We start from the raw sequence: 14,093 nt of genomic DNA on the forward strand, positions 1-14,093 counted from the left end.
GAGTGCTACGTGGTTTAGCAGTCCAAGGCTTCCTCCTCTCTTGTCTTCCCCTTTCCCTGATGAGCCTAGTTTAAAGCCTGCCGATTAGTTTGTACTCGCTTGACATTTTGAAGCTTTTGGTTGAAACCAGAAGACCAGAGCCTACATTTTTTTTTCTTAAATAAAGTTTTATGTTCTAGAGCAGTGTTTCTCAACCTGTGGATCATGACCCAAAAGTGGGTCGCAAGAATATATGAAAGGGTCATGGGCAGACTTTAAAAATAGATCAACAAACTTCTAAAAATTGATCTTCCTTTAAAGGAGAAAAATGTGGGAAACTGGCTTTTCCCTTGCAGGGTGGCAGAGATCCAGCTTTCAAGGGACTGCTTGGGGCCCCCCATGACTCGCATCCCTCCCTACCCCCTGCCTCGCACACTGGGGGGCTGGGGGTGCAGGAGCAGTGGGTCGGGAGTGAGGGGTACTAGGTCAGGACTGGCCATCGATGTTTACAAATAGGTCCTTGTACAAGAAGGTTGAGAACCAGTGTTTAGAGTCCAAGAAACAGCCACTAGGGCAGGGGTGAGCAAAATATGGTCCACAGCTTGGATCCGGCCTGCCCATTGATTTTTATCTGGCTTGCAGGCAGGTGGCAGTGCAGGCAGTGGCACTGGGTGGCAGACCCTGGGCAAGCTGTACTCGGGTCCCAGCCTCTGCTGGCGGGTGGTGCCCAGGGTCTGGATGTTATCTCCCAGGTGCTGCAGGGGATGCTGGGCAGAAGCAGTCCTGCCAGCCTGCCCCACACTGCGCAGTGCCAGCAGAGGCCGAGGCCTGAGTCTGGCTCACCCAGGGCTTCCACCCACTGTCCTTCGCAGTGCCAGCAAAGGTCAGAGCCAGAGTCTGAGTGTGGCTCACCCGGCCTCTGCCCGTAGGGGATGGAGCCCTGACTGCAGGCCTCTGCACTGTCCCATCCTACCTGACCATCAGGGCTCCTGGGACCTGCGGGGTCAAGTTGTCTGTGTGTGTGCATGTCTGTGCTCCGGGAGCCCTGATGGCAGGACATGGCAGGACCGTGTGGAGGACCATGGCCAGGCTCTATCCTCCATGGGCAGAGTCTGGGAGCAGCTGCTGTGTGGCGTCTCCCAGGCTCTGGCAACCTGTGTTGTGTGGCTACATGGCACCTCTCCCCTGGTGCTGGCAGCTGCTTGGGCTATCTGCCTGAAGGAGCAGGTGACTGTCTGTGGTGCCCTACTGTCTGGGGTGTAAACTATTCAGCTTAACTCGCGTGGTTAGTGGGAGAGTGCTGCTGCTTGGCTCCCATGTTGTTTTAGCCTGCTTGTCAGAGTGGGGCTTAGGTGGAGAGCAGGTAGCTATGCACTTCTTCTGGGACTTAGAGTGCATCTTCTCAGACCTGCCCAGTTGCTAACCCTGTCTGCATAGGTGATGCATAGGGGAAGCGTGGGGGGGCACTTGCCCCTCCGAGGTTGGCTGCTGCTGCCCGCCCCGCTGTCAACTCAGCCAGCAGCGACTGCAGGTGGTCCCCAGTTACCGCTCGCCCCCCCACTGTTGGCTGTGGGCAGTCCGGTTGTGGGAAGCACCAGTCGTTCATGCCTGTCTGTGCCTCTTTTTAACCCTGAGCATGGGTGAACGGAGCCTGTTAAGAATTTGAGACTTGAGCACTCAGTGCTCAGGGTTATGTATCTACCTGCCTAGTTTCATCTGTGGCACCTCACTGTCTGAAGGCATAAACTATTCAGCTTCACTCGTGTTTTACTTGTACCCAGGTTTAGGTTCCACTTCTACTTGAAACGGAACAAAATGGCTTAGGCAGCGTGCGGGTGGGATCCTACATGTGGGCAGGATCAAAGCCATAGTGAGACGTGGGCAAACATGGCTGTGCCTCAAATCCAATACTTAGATGCTGCTGTAAAGGAAGCATTCATATGCTCAGGATTTGGGCTGTGTCTGCTTTAAGACCAGCGTTCTTTGAAGGAATTGGAGTTCTGGACATATTTTGTTCGGGGTTCCCCTTGGCCTAGTTGTGTGGCACCTCTGGTCTGTTCACCAGGAGATACCAAGTTCGGATCTCTCAGTTGAGTCCTTTGGCCCTAGCAGTGACATGGTACCTAAGCATGGACAAAACAGTTGCATGGTATGGGAGTGGCTGGGCTGCTACCGGCTGCTCTGAAACACTTCCATGGTGACAGGTGTTTTCTCTGCATGTTGTTCAGAGTTGTCCTTTCCACATTAAAATGGGCACGTTTTCACTTTATATTTCACAAATGCTTTGAAAATTAGTGAAAACTCAGTTGCTTAAGAGTGGTTTATAGTCGAGTCTCTAGATATCGTGATGCTGGGCTTCATCTTCACCAGCGGTTCTCAGACTTTGTGGACTCGAGGCACTCCTCACTGGACTTGAGACACCCCTTCAGAACTTGTGAACTGAGGAACACCCAGTGTCAAAAACTAATGTAATATATTGCCGTGCTTACACAGGGGCAGGGAAGCAGGGGTGGAAGATCAGCCAGCCAGGGTGAGGCTGAGCCTGGCGTATCTGGTTTATTTGTCTGCTTATTTCCTTATGCCTTGCTTATCTCCTTGCACCTTGTGGCACCCTTCAAGGGAACGGGCAGCATCCAGGTTGAGAATCACTGGTCTAGACCCAAAAGTTTTGCCACTTGACATGCATTGGTAAAGTTAAATCAATACAACCTCCCACTTGTTGTGGACGCAGCTGTAATGGTATGAATGTATTTATACCACTATAGCTATGCTCATATGGAAAAGAAATAAGCTCTGCTAATGTATTTTTACCGCTATAGCTATTTCCATAGGGAAAAGAGGTAACCTATGGTAGTATATGCTAGTATGGACCAACTGCAGCTGCTTCCTCAGCCTGACCAAGGGTGTTTGTATCCGAAAGCTTGCAAAAAAGAATTTTTCCAACTATTTGAGCTGTGCTAATATTAAAGATATTGGATTTACCCAAAGAACCTTGCCTGCCTATGTCCTTAGACTAACACAGCTACAACCTATACCCCTGAGTGCTAGTAGAAAGTACTTTTTGTTTTACATTCATGTTAGAGTTTATGCTAATACAGCTAGGTTGGTAAAAAGTATGCCCCTAACCAAAAGAGTTACATTGCTCAGACCAGGCTTTAGAGAACAAGAGTAACAGAATAATATAATACTATAACCCAGGTTTCTTCAGGATAGAAAGAAAGCTAAATCCCCGCTGTGGCAATGTCTTTTGAGTGGAAAGGTTCATGGGGTGCTGGAAATTTCTTCATCTGGAGCAAAGGGGGGTAAGCTGGGATGTTTACAAGAACACCTAGTTTGTTCTTTGCTCGTTTTGTAAGTGGGACTAAATTGTGCTGAGTGAGATTTGAAATGGATTATCTGGGCAAGCAGAGCTCAGACTATAATGCCTGTGGATATTTTCATTTTCTCACTAGCGTGTATGTGAGGCACTTTCCCAGCAGGTGCTTTAGGTTTGTTTGTGCTGTCAGTAAAAATAAAACAAAAAAGAAAAGTGCCTGGCTTGGTAAACCGGCTCCACAGAACATCACCCAGTGAACGGAGCGAGCAGTTTGAGCCCCAGGTTTTGTGACTGGGGATGACCCGCTCGCTCGTTCAGAGATGAGGCTTCTGAATTAGGCATGCGGGATTATATCTGAGCTGGAACATACCAGGAGCATTCAGGGGTCCTTTGCAAAACACTAGGACCCCATAGCAAATATTTCCTTATCTGACTTGTTCACTAGTTGGCATTTGTGTAACTTGTAATATTTGCCTGTTTCAGGGTCTTTATGGAGTCCTTTTTCCCCTCCTAACAATCGCATTTTAAAATGATTGTTTGCCCCCTGCTGTTCTGCCTCTGGAAAAAATGGAAACGCTCAGCAGAAATCCTTATTGCTTCCTCCTTTGCTGTGCACCGGAGCAATAGTGGCAACCAGGGCCCAGTTATCTGGTTCCCAGACTGTTGCACTGATGGTGCACCATCAGCCCTCCCTCCAGCAGCGAATTTCTTTGGCTTGCCCAGGCTGTGGTGTTCCAGCACTTGTCAGTGGAGTTGGATTCAGCTGCATCCATCAACTTTGCTGATACCACTGTTTGCTTAAGTGATTAGAGAAACCACAAGTTGAAATTCAAGTCTGGTGTCCAATACTCAGTTGCTTATTGGTCTATTTTATGTGGTTTCCAGGGTTTTTTCCTCAAGAGACGAGAGTTTGTTTGACACCTCGTTATTATTTGCTTGCTAATCGCCATGCGCTGCCTTTGAAGAATGTGCCTCCAAACTCCCAAAGACTCATGGATGACCATACAATGCATCCAGAATTCATGTAACCCTAAATTCTCCTCTCGGGGTGTCTCTGCAGTGCAGAGGCAGCTCAGTTTATCGAGTGTTTCTTTTAATCTGACTCCTATCCACAGAAGAAAATCTCTAGCTCCAGTATAGTGATGCTTTAGACTCAAGCCCATCAGAGGCCATGGGACAAAGCTCAAGTGTTGATGTGACTAGTTGACCTTACAGAGCTGTTGGGATGCAGCTCCTCTGTTGTACTAACGCAAGCACTCTGCCCCGCCGCTGCAATTGTTTTATGCATCTCGAGTAGTGTGGACAATGGCTCAGGGCCGTGCCACAGACCTGATGACCCCAGTGCACCTGGTGGCATGTAACACCTGTCTTTCCAAAGGTGTCACAAAACCCTTTGGGCAAAATGACCTAAGTGACTTAGAAGTCTAAGTCCTTTTTCAGAAATGATTTATCCACTTAGGCCTCCTCTACATGTTGCAGGTATTATGCAGTTAACTGGTTAATTGTGCACTGACCAGCTACACATGAAAAGTAGCTATTGCACAATAAAGAGCTCCAACTAGCTATAAAATTAGACCGCGAGAGTTGGACTAACTTTTATAGCTGATTGCTACCCGGCTTCAATTTGCATGTGTAGCAGGGTCTTTCTTGTGGCTGGGGGCCCTGTCAGCTGACACAGCAGGATTTCACCAAGCCCAGCGTGAAATCCCCAGGCCTGTGGGATCGTGGTTGCCATGAACACTAGGGCTTGCGGGGCAGTGCTTGAAACCCCTGGGCTCTGGGTATTATAGCTGCATGATTCCTAGGGCTTGGAGTGTGTGAAACCCCTGAGGCCAGAGAATTGCTGCAGGGTGATCCATCCACCCACCCCCGGGGGTGCAGCTAATCAGAGGATCACTACAGTGGCGATCTTCCAGCCCTTGGGGTTTCCCAGGGCAGGGAAAATTGACCCTGTGCCAGTCTTCAGGCCCTAGGGGTTTCCTGCACCCCTGGGGGGAGAGGGCATGTTCTCCCCTGTAGCTGGGAACTTCCTTCTCGCTGGTGCAGGGGGAGCCCATGATGAGGCTCCTTCTGAACCAGCGATTAATGTGCAAGGGGATCTAATGCACGATCCCACAATTGCACTTCCCGCCATGCACATGTGGCATGGCAGGAGGAACAATCATATGAATTACGCATTAGAGCCCATCTGTGCCCTTTGCCTGACCACGTAGATGGGGCCTTAGGAGCCTAAATGTCCTTAACAGTCAATTTTACCCTTTTCCTGGTAGGATGCAGATCAGTTTATCTCTCACTGGGGTAAGCGAATGGCAGCCATTCTACTTCAGCTCTGCACAGCACGCAGCTATTTAGGCCAGGGAATGGAGGTGGATACAAGCTCCGTTTGGAACTGCAGAGGGAATTTAGGCAGTGGGCTGTGGGGAGATTGCAATTACAGTGCTGCCAACTCTCATGAAATTATCTCCAGTCTTACAATATTTAGTGGGTTTTATCTTAACAGCCCTGATCCCAGAGGCATGTGATTATGTGCAAGGCTTGCTTTCATTTTAAAAAAAGGAAAGTTTTTAGCTCTCGTGGTTGCTGAGAGCTTGGAACATTCACCCAAATGTCCCTCACCCAACGCTCAGAAAGGCAGAAGGCAAAGGGTAAGAACCTTAAAATACGTTATTTTTTTAAAATGCCGTGATCTTTCTAAATGAGACTGGAAGACGTGACTCATAATTTTTGTGAGAGGCAAGGATTTCTTAGGGTGATTTTCTGTATCGGATCAACAGTGTAGTTGTGATAAAGTTAGACAGGCTTTCAATTGCAAGACGTTCTTCCTCGGGTCACCTGAGGCTATAGCAAGACCTGAGGATGAATATCTTGCATTGAAAAGCTTGTCTAACTTTGTCCCAACTGCATAGTTGGACCAATAAAAGATATCACCCTAAGAAATCCTTGCATAAGAAGCCTCTCGCATAATTTATGGACTATCATGGCTACAACACCACTTGTACACTATCATAAATTTTGAACGCTTGACACCAGCAATACTGGGGTTCCCTTGGCTGGACTTCAGGTGGACACTGGAGTGAGCAGAACAGAAAGTGCTAGGGGATTATCAGAAATCAGAATCTCCTTTTTATATCTACTCTGAAGCACACTGAGGGCTTGGGAGTTTTCATTATCTCTATTACATCGCTAATAAAGGGCTATGAGCAGATAAGCGCAGAGGCAGTACCGAGCCCTCTCAGCAATCCAACTCCCAAGAGCTTCCACTATCGCTGTCTACTCCGTTCTCTGTGCTGACCTGTGCCTCTGCCAAGTGCTGGGAGGGGCTGTGCGAGGGGGGGAATTTGCAAGACTTGGCAAAGCTTGGTGGCAGAGGTTTATTCTGCACGTTTTAGGAAGGTAAGTAACCAAAAATACGATTGTGTGGGAGTGAAACTTATCAGTGCAATGGCTGAATTACCTCTGTGTACACACACCCGCACAGACATGGGTGCACATACAGAGCTTTGGTGTTTTATTTCATATTTTGTCCGTGGCATTTGGGTCCCCACCAGGCTCCAGCACACACAATCCCAAGCCTCTTTATTTGGGGATGAAAGGCATAGTCCTTTTTTTTCTTTTCAGGCCTCTTCTGACTCCCACATCCTCAGCTGTTCTCAGCATTGCAGCAGTTGTGGGAGGAGCAGGGAGGGCAAAAGGCAGAGGCTGCCTCTTGTACACAGGTAATACAGTAGCATCAATAGATAGATGCTGTAGGACCTGTTGGCTGGAGCTGTCAACAGCACACTCGGGGGTAAGTTGTCTGGCTGAGGTGTGGGGTCAAATCTTCTGAATCAACACCCTAGTTCATCCCGTTGCCCCACTTGTTTTGGGGCCTACTCCAAGATTTACTGGAAAAAGTTTCCATGGCATCAGTGGACTTTTAAAATTATTCTTACCCAGGGTAGAAGGAATCTGTGCAGGGTTTACATTGTTACGCTGCTTGAGAGTGTTACTGCCAGCACCCCTTGGTGGAATTGGTCTTGAATAGGATTTACATTCTGACTGACAGTAACCAGCTTCCAGCCACCCCAAAATGTGGTTAAAATGGAGTGGGAAATTGCTAACAAGAAAATAAATGATCTGTCGAGCACAAAGTGTGTACTGAACAGCCACTTGAAAGTGCTGGGACCAATTCCTGTGATTTTTATTGAGTCTTGTGTGCATGCTTCTTAAGCCCCAGTCCCTGGATGCGAGTGATTAGGTGAGAATCTTAATTTTAATTATAAAAGAAAAAAGAGTGAGTATCTCGCTCATGGCTGGGGAGAAAGCTCAAGAACCTGAACCAAGTACACCCAAAAGACTCAAAACCAGGGGTAAATCAAAGGACCACAAAGTTTGTTCCTTTATTTTCACATTCCTAATCTCCTCATCTTTGAGGCAGTCTCAAAATGTAGGGGCGGAAGGAGAACTCGACTTGTTTTGGGGTTTTTTTGGACAATACTGCAGCTATTTCTGGGAAAAGTCCCATTAAATCGAATGTCACCCACTTTGAGAGTTTCTCCTGTTCATGCAATGGACAAACTAGGTTGTAGCGTTTATGGAAAAAATGAGATTTGAAAAATTGGAAAAATTTCCAATAGCTCCCTCAGGGCCTGATTGAGCAAAAATGCTGAGCACCCAAGCCTGTTGTCAGATCTGGCCCTTACTGCTTGGATATTCTTACTCGGTTTTTGGATATTCTTACTCAGTTTAGCGAACCTCGGAAGATGCCACGTTTTGCCTGCCCACCAACCACCGTGTAACAAAAGTTTGGGAGTTGGGACTCCTGGGTTCTGCTCTCAGCTCTGCACCTAGCTTGCTGTGTGACCTTGGGTAAGTCGCTTCGGTCCTCCTTGCTTCCTGTGTTTCGACTTTGGGTTTTAAGGTCTTCTGCTAGATTTCTGTATAGCCCCTCCCACATTGGAGAATCGATTTAATCAGTCTTCTAGGTGCCATCCTAACGTGAATAATAAAGAATAAAATGCTCACAATCTCTCTAACTTCATCTCTTATTCATCCTCTTGCCTTCCTCCTCATCCAACCAGCTCTTGCCTTCTCTCCCTCCTTTTCACAAGCCCTGTTTTGCTTCTGTTCTTGTCGTAGGGGCTTGTGGGCTTGGCCATACCCACTGGGTCATGGGTACCTGCTCTGCTGAAATCACACTTTCTTTCCAAGTTGTGCTGGGTGACGGTGTGGCAAGTTGTTGGGAATGTGCTTAAAGTTTAACGCAGGCTTAAATGGCTTTCAGAATCTGGATTGTAATTCCTGAGCCATTCAGTAACTGAAGTCTTGTTGTTTCAACAGGACTTAAAACCCACTTTCAATCAAATGAAAAAATGCCTTTAAAAGAATTAAAGAACTATAGAAGAAAGGACCAAAAAAAAATAGAGACTGTAAAGGCCACACATGCCAAAACAATTTCCATGTCTGCTCCGACTTTCTGACTTTGAGCGTGTTCTGAAAGGTAATTTGATTGATTGCAGCATGATGTGAATTTGTACATGTACATCGATCTAGATTACTATTGAAGACTAAGAAAATTAATTCTATAATTGCTACAAATGCAGGCTGTTTTGTGGTGGAAGTGTGGTGATGATGTGACAAGGTGGCAACTATGAGTGATGGCTTTTGCATCATCTCCCATACTTTGCAGCTAGGGGCAAAATCCAGTGTCATTGAAATCGGTGTGAGTTTTGCCACTGGCTTCAGTGATACCAAGTTCAGCCTTTAAAGCTGCCCCACTGCACTTCAAAGTTCAAATGAACCCTTTGCAATCAGATTTCCATTGTTAGTAAAGAATAGACCATTTTTTCTCAGCTTAGTGGAAATTGACTTTTTTCACCTTTGATAAAAATCACGATTAAGTTGCTGTTTAAAGAACAAGGTTGAATGTGTGAGCTTTCTCTGACTTTGTTTTTTCACTCACCTGAGATTTCTCTGAGCCTTTTGATCTGGGGCCTTCAGAGGTTAGCAAGCACAAGGGACTAGTTATTTCATATCAAAATATTTCGTAGTAGTCTGGGATCTACTTTGAATTAACATTAGAGAAGATCCTTCATTCAGTGAAAAATGCCAGGCAAAAGATTTTAAGATGCTGTAGAACTGGGAAACGGATGTCCCATCAGTTAAAAAGAAATATTAGGAAATTGAAGTTTATGATTTTTTTAAAAGCAGTGTCAGTTCAGATTTAAGATTTTCTTTATCTCCTTTCCATCCAACATCTTCACCCTTGGTTGTCCACATATATTTGGAGGTTGCATGTTCTTGGACTCATAATGGGAGAGTGACTGCAGGACAGCTGAACAAGTAGAGAGAGGTAAGAGGTAATCATCATGCTCTTAATAGGTTGAAGTGGATTAGGGTTGGTGATCCTGGTTTAGCATGTGTGCGTGCATGCCCATGTGGTCATAGTTCTGGTTTTCAAAGAGGTACATTTCCAGCTGGGCTGGGGCCCTGCATTTGTATTTGCAGAAGTTGGGTATCAGAGGAGTTAAGTTATTTACCTTTGAATTCCCTGGCTTTCAAATATTTGGTCATATAAGCCCAGGGTTCTGCTAACTTTGTCATAACTTAATGAATACCTGTTTACTCTAATTGTTTCCAGATGTGTTGAGATGGTGACATGGCCTTCCTGAGCTTGTAGATGTCTATTTCTGTGAGAAATGATTGTTTGCTAAAATTATACCTGTGCCGTAAAGATAATGTTGGTTGTTCAGTGAAATGTCAGGCTCCGTGATATTCAAATAAGCTGTGAGAAGTTATAATTTCCATGAACAAGAGATATTTGAACTGTGGAATTTATAAACTTAGAATGGAATTTGCCCTCAATATTGGATGCAAGTGTAAGTGGTAAGTGGTCCACAACAATGCCTAGATGGATCTAGTTTTCATTCTCTGTGGCCATAATCATTCACCAACAGACCTTTGAAAGTCACTAGACTTTGTGCCAAGTCTGTAATCCTTCCCAGACTTCATAAAATTAGGATGGCAAGGGACTGTGTTGCAGCCTCAAGCATTTGTAAGAAAATAATTCTAAAAATGTGCACCTTGTATTCAGAGAAACGCTCCTGTAGAGGGTCTTGTCTAGGATTCATGAACCCAATACGCTGAAAACTTCTAGCCTAAGTGGTTGGGAAAAATCATACCAAAACAACAGACTTCCAGGGTTTTCCAAAATAAAATTACAATGTTTCGAATGTCATCTGTTTCCAAAATGCTGTACCCTTGCTAGAGATCACATGTGACATACTGTAAAACAGGAGGGAATATTTTTCCAGGAAGCTGCGGAGAGGGAATGGTCTCAATCAGGCTATGAATGAAACGTGAAGTAGCATTATTGCCTGAATTGCAGTAGCGCTAGGAGTCCCGGTTGTGGACGAGGGCTCCGTTGTGCTAGGTCAGGGCTGGACAAAATATGGCCCAGGGGCCAGATGCGGGCCCACCAGGCCATTCTATCCAGCCCATGGGGCCCTTAAAAAATTTAGAAAATGAATATTCATCTGCCCTGGGCTGCCTGTCATGCAGCCCTTGATGGCTTGCCAAAACTCAGTAAGCAGCCCTCCTCCCAAAATAATTGCCTGCCCCTGTGCTAGATGGTGCCTGCCCCCAGTATTAGTAAGTACAATCATTTTCACTGCTCCAGGAAGATGTCTTATGGCTCTAAGCTACCAGCTTCATAATGGAGGACCAAACTCATCCTAGCCTGATGACCCTTTTTGACCCAGTGAGGCTGGCAGGAGGGAGTCTCTGCAGGGAAGCATGTGCATCATGCCTTCAGGAGCTGCCAGCACAGGGAGCCTCCTAACCCTGGAGGAAGAGGTCATGGCTGAGGGCAGTAGTTGGAGTAACTCCACGCTCCACAAATTGTGCCAGCATTTTGGCCCATAGAGACGGGGCTGTCTTGAGGGGACTGAGGGCTGCTCTCAGCCTGTGCTGGGAGCTAAACCTGCCTTCCAGCATCCTCTGGAGAAAGAGTACCTTTGGCAACGCAGGGATGAGTTTGTCTGGGAGCTTTTTTAGGTGTTGTGATCGCGTGCTATTTCCTTTGGCATCCGTTCAGTGACAGCAGCTACTGAGTCCAGCTAGAAGACACGGAGAAAAATAAAGAAAGGAATCCAAACTGGACTAGGGCCCTTTTCCTGCTTTTTTGAGCGTAGCTGCTGAGTTATGCAAAAGCCAAAGGAAGTGACCTACTGTGGCTTTGGCCATAGCTAGCTAGACTCTGTAACTTGGCAAAACAAGCCTGGCCCAGGGGTAAGGAAGAAATACCAGCCGCTGAGCTCCTAAAACGAGATTAATTTCATTGAGGCGAGGCCCAACGCTGTCCTTTAGACTGACATCAGGTTATTAAACTTCCATTTGCTTCCTAGAAGTCATGGCAAAAAATGTCATGGTCGACAAGAGATCTAGGAAAATTATTTTTGGCAGGAGTGTGCAGTGTAACCTCTCTGGAAATCCCTGTGCCTGGCTCTTTGTGCTTTCAAACACTAACAGATCATCAGCTGCTACTAAACTGGGAGAGGAGCTGTCTGGAAGGGATGGGTATTTTTAAGAGGTGTGTGCGTGCATGCGCACATGCATACGCAGTTACTGCTGCTTATCAGACTCCTTAGAGCAGCTGATCCCAATTTTGATAAACTAAATAAAGCTTCATCGGTAGGTGTAAGACACCAGGGATGCTGGAAACTCCTGTTAGCTCATAAACAGAGGCGATTTAAGTATTTGCTTAATGTACCCAGAGGGGTTTTATTGGAGGTTGTGTTGCATAACAGTAGAGACATAGCAGCAGCACCAGACCGTGACTAAAGATAGGGATACAGCATTCGACCATTTGCATGGATGGGGACGTTTGTCACTAGCCTCCTTGCTGGAGCTGCTGCTGTTAACGCAGAGGAGGGGACAGTGATAAAAGGAAGTTGGCCCTGCTCTGTAAGTATCCAGGTGTGGGATTTTTGTTTCCTGGGCTATTTTTATGGACCACCTGCCTCTCTGAAACAGTGTATGCATTAGGTACACAGGGCTAGGTTTTTAGAGGTATTTAGGACTACCAACTTCCATTAGTTTTGGCCTAGTAATTGTTGGCTTTTGGAGCAACGACTGTCTTTGTGTTGCACAACAGGGGCCTGATTCCCCACCCTGCAACAGTTTCCCTGGGAAGGCTGGAATTCATCCCTGGGAAAATCAGGCCATTTGTGACTGTGAGCCTGGATCGTACGTGAAAGAATGGCAGGGCTAAAGGGCATTTTTACATGTATTCTGGCAGGTGTGTGGAGGGGCTTTAATTAGCAAGCCTGAGCATCATTGAACGAGCTTTTGTTTCAGAGCACCCCGCTGCCATTTTTCGGCTGATGCACATGATGCCAGAGTCTGCTGGAGCGTGTTTATTGCCATGCTCCAGCAGACTCGATTAATCGAGTTTGCTCCGATGCACCGGATTTCCGGTGCGTCAAGAGCCGGCTTCCTGCGCGTGTATAGGAGCCCAAAAAGTCGAAGAGAGCAATGGGGAGCAAAACAGCACCCGGTAAATTAACTCGTTAATCAGTGCATTTAATTCCATTTCAGACACCAAAAGTGCATCATATTCTTCTAGGGGCAGCTGAGCTGGCCAAGCCGGGGGAAAGGAAGCAGGGTTAAATGCCCATGGTGTGCTGGTTATAAATCCTGCATTGTAAGTGCTGTGTTTCCTTGGAGCCAGCCCGAACTAGCGTAAGAATGGTTTACCCCAGTTTTTCTAAAGCTTTGTTTCTCTTTGATTAGACAAACAACTTCAAGCCGTATGTCTTAATTTGATTTGAATAAGCCTATCGCCTGCCATAAAGTGTTTTTTCTTTCTTTTCTTTTCTTTTTTTCTTTTCCTCGTAAATCTCCTGCCCCTGATATACGTGACCAAAAATGATTAAAAGCTTTATGGTTGTTTTCTTTTCTTTTCCTCCATTTGTTTTGAAAAGCTGGTTGCATTACATGAGACATGTTATGATCTCATTTAAATAATTAGGCAGGTGAAAGGCATTTGCTTCTGTACATATCTCCGGTAGAGTGAGAGTGACCAAGCAATGGTTAGTAATAGTTAAGCAGCTGGTGTGCAGCTACCACTTCCTATCCGGCTGGCCAGCGTTGTCTTATTCTTTGTACATGTTCCCTCTCCTGAGTGCAGATGCAGTGAATTTATACCAGTTTATTTTGCCTTTATACTGGCTGGAAAGTGATGCCAGCCCATGATGTGGGCTACAACAGTGCAAGCCATCTTACTCTGGGGTAAATTTACTCCTCAGAAAGTCAGGAGTAAGCATGCATCAGTAAGTTGTGTGCCCACAGCTTTCGACCAGTGGTTTTTAACCTTTTTTTCATTTGTGGACCCCTAAAAAATTGTAAATGGAGGTGCAGACACCATTGAATTGTAAGTGTGAGTATTCACACACTTTTGATTGATCATAGCCATGTTTCGCAAACCTCTTAGACATAATCTGTGGACTCCCCAGGGGTCTGTGAACCACAGGCTGAAAAATGCTCTAGACACCAGCCCCCCCGCCAGAAGCCTCTGCAGCTTCTGGCCTGGTGACCCTTTGGCTGTTCCCCACCTCCCTCCCTCCATCCGAGTGGAAAGTCAGATCAGATCGGACAGAGGGAGTGGGGGAAACTGCTGCAATCAGTCCATGCAGCCAGGAAACGCATGGCCAGAGCAGTCTGGAGGCCAAGTGGTCGGTGGGCGGGAAATGGTGGCGAGTGGAGCGGTGGCAGGAAGCGGTGGCGGGCAGGGGGAGTAGCAGGAAGTGGGGGTGGTTGG

The 14,093-nt window shown here is 46.5% G+C and overlaps 1 protein-coding gene across 7 annotated transcripts in view; it reads left to right on the plus strand.

The window, feature by feature from the left end:
* Positions 1–14,093, plus strand: part of GTF2IRD1 (GTF2I repeat domain containing 1) — a 173,824-nt gene that overhangs the window by 45,925 nt on the left and 113,806 nt on the right. Inside the window, exon 1 of one of the 7 annotated variants that reach the window (XM_090026617.1) lies at positions 9,582–9,626. The exons of the other annotated variants lie outside the window; for them this stretch is intronic. The gene's annotated coding sequence lies outside the window, so the exon portion shown is untranslated. Of the gene's footprint in view, positions 1–9,581; positions 9,627–14,093 lie in introns of those variants that run through there. 7 annotated transcript variants of the gene reach the window in all.

This window comes from Crocodylus siamensis, chromosome 13, assembly GCF_052110815.1.
Source record: "Crocodylus siamensis isolate JL-2025a chromosome 13, ASM5211081v1, whole genome shotgun sequence".
NCBI lineage: Eukaryota > Metazoa > Chordata > Crocodylia > Crocodylidae > Crocodylus > Crocodylus siamensis.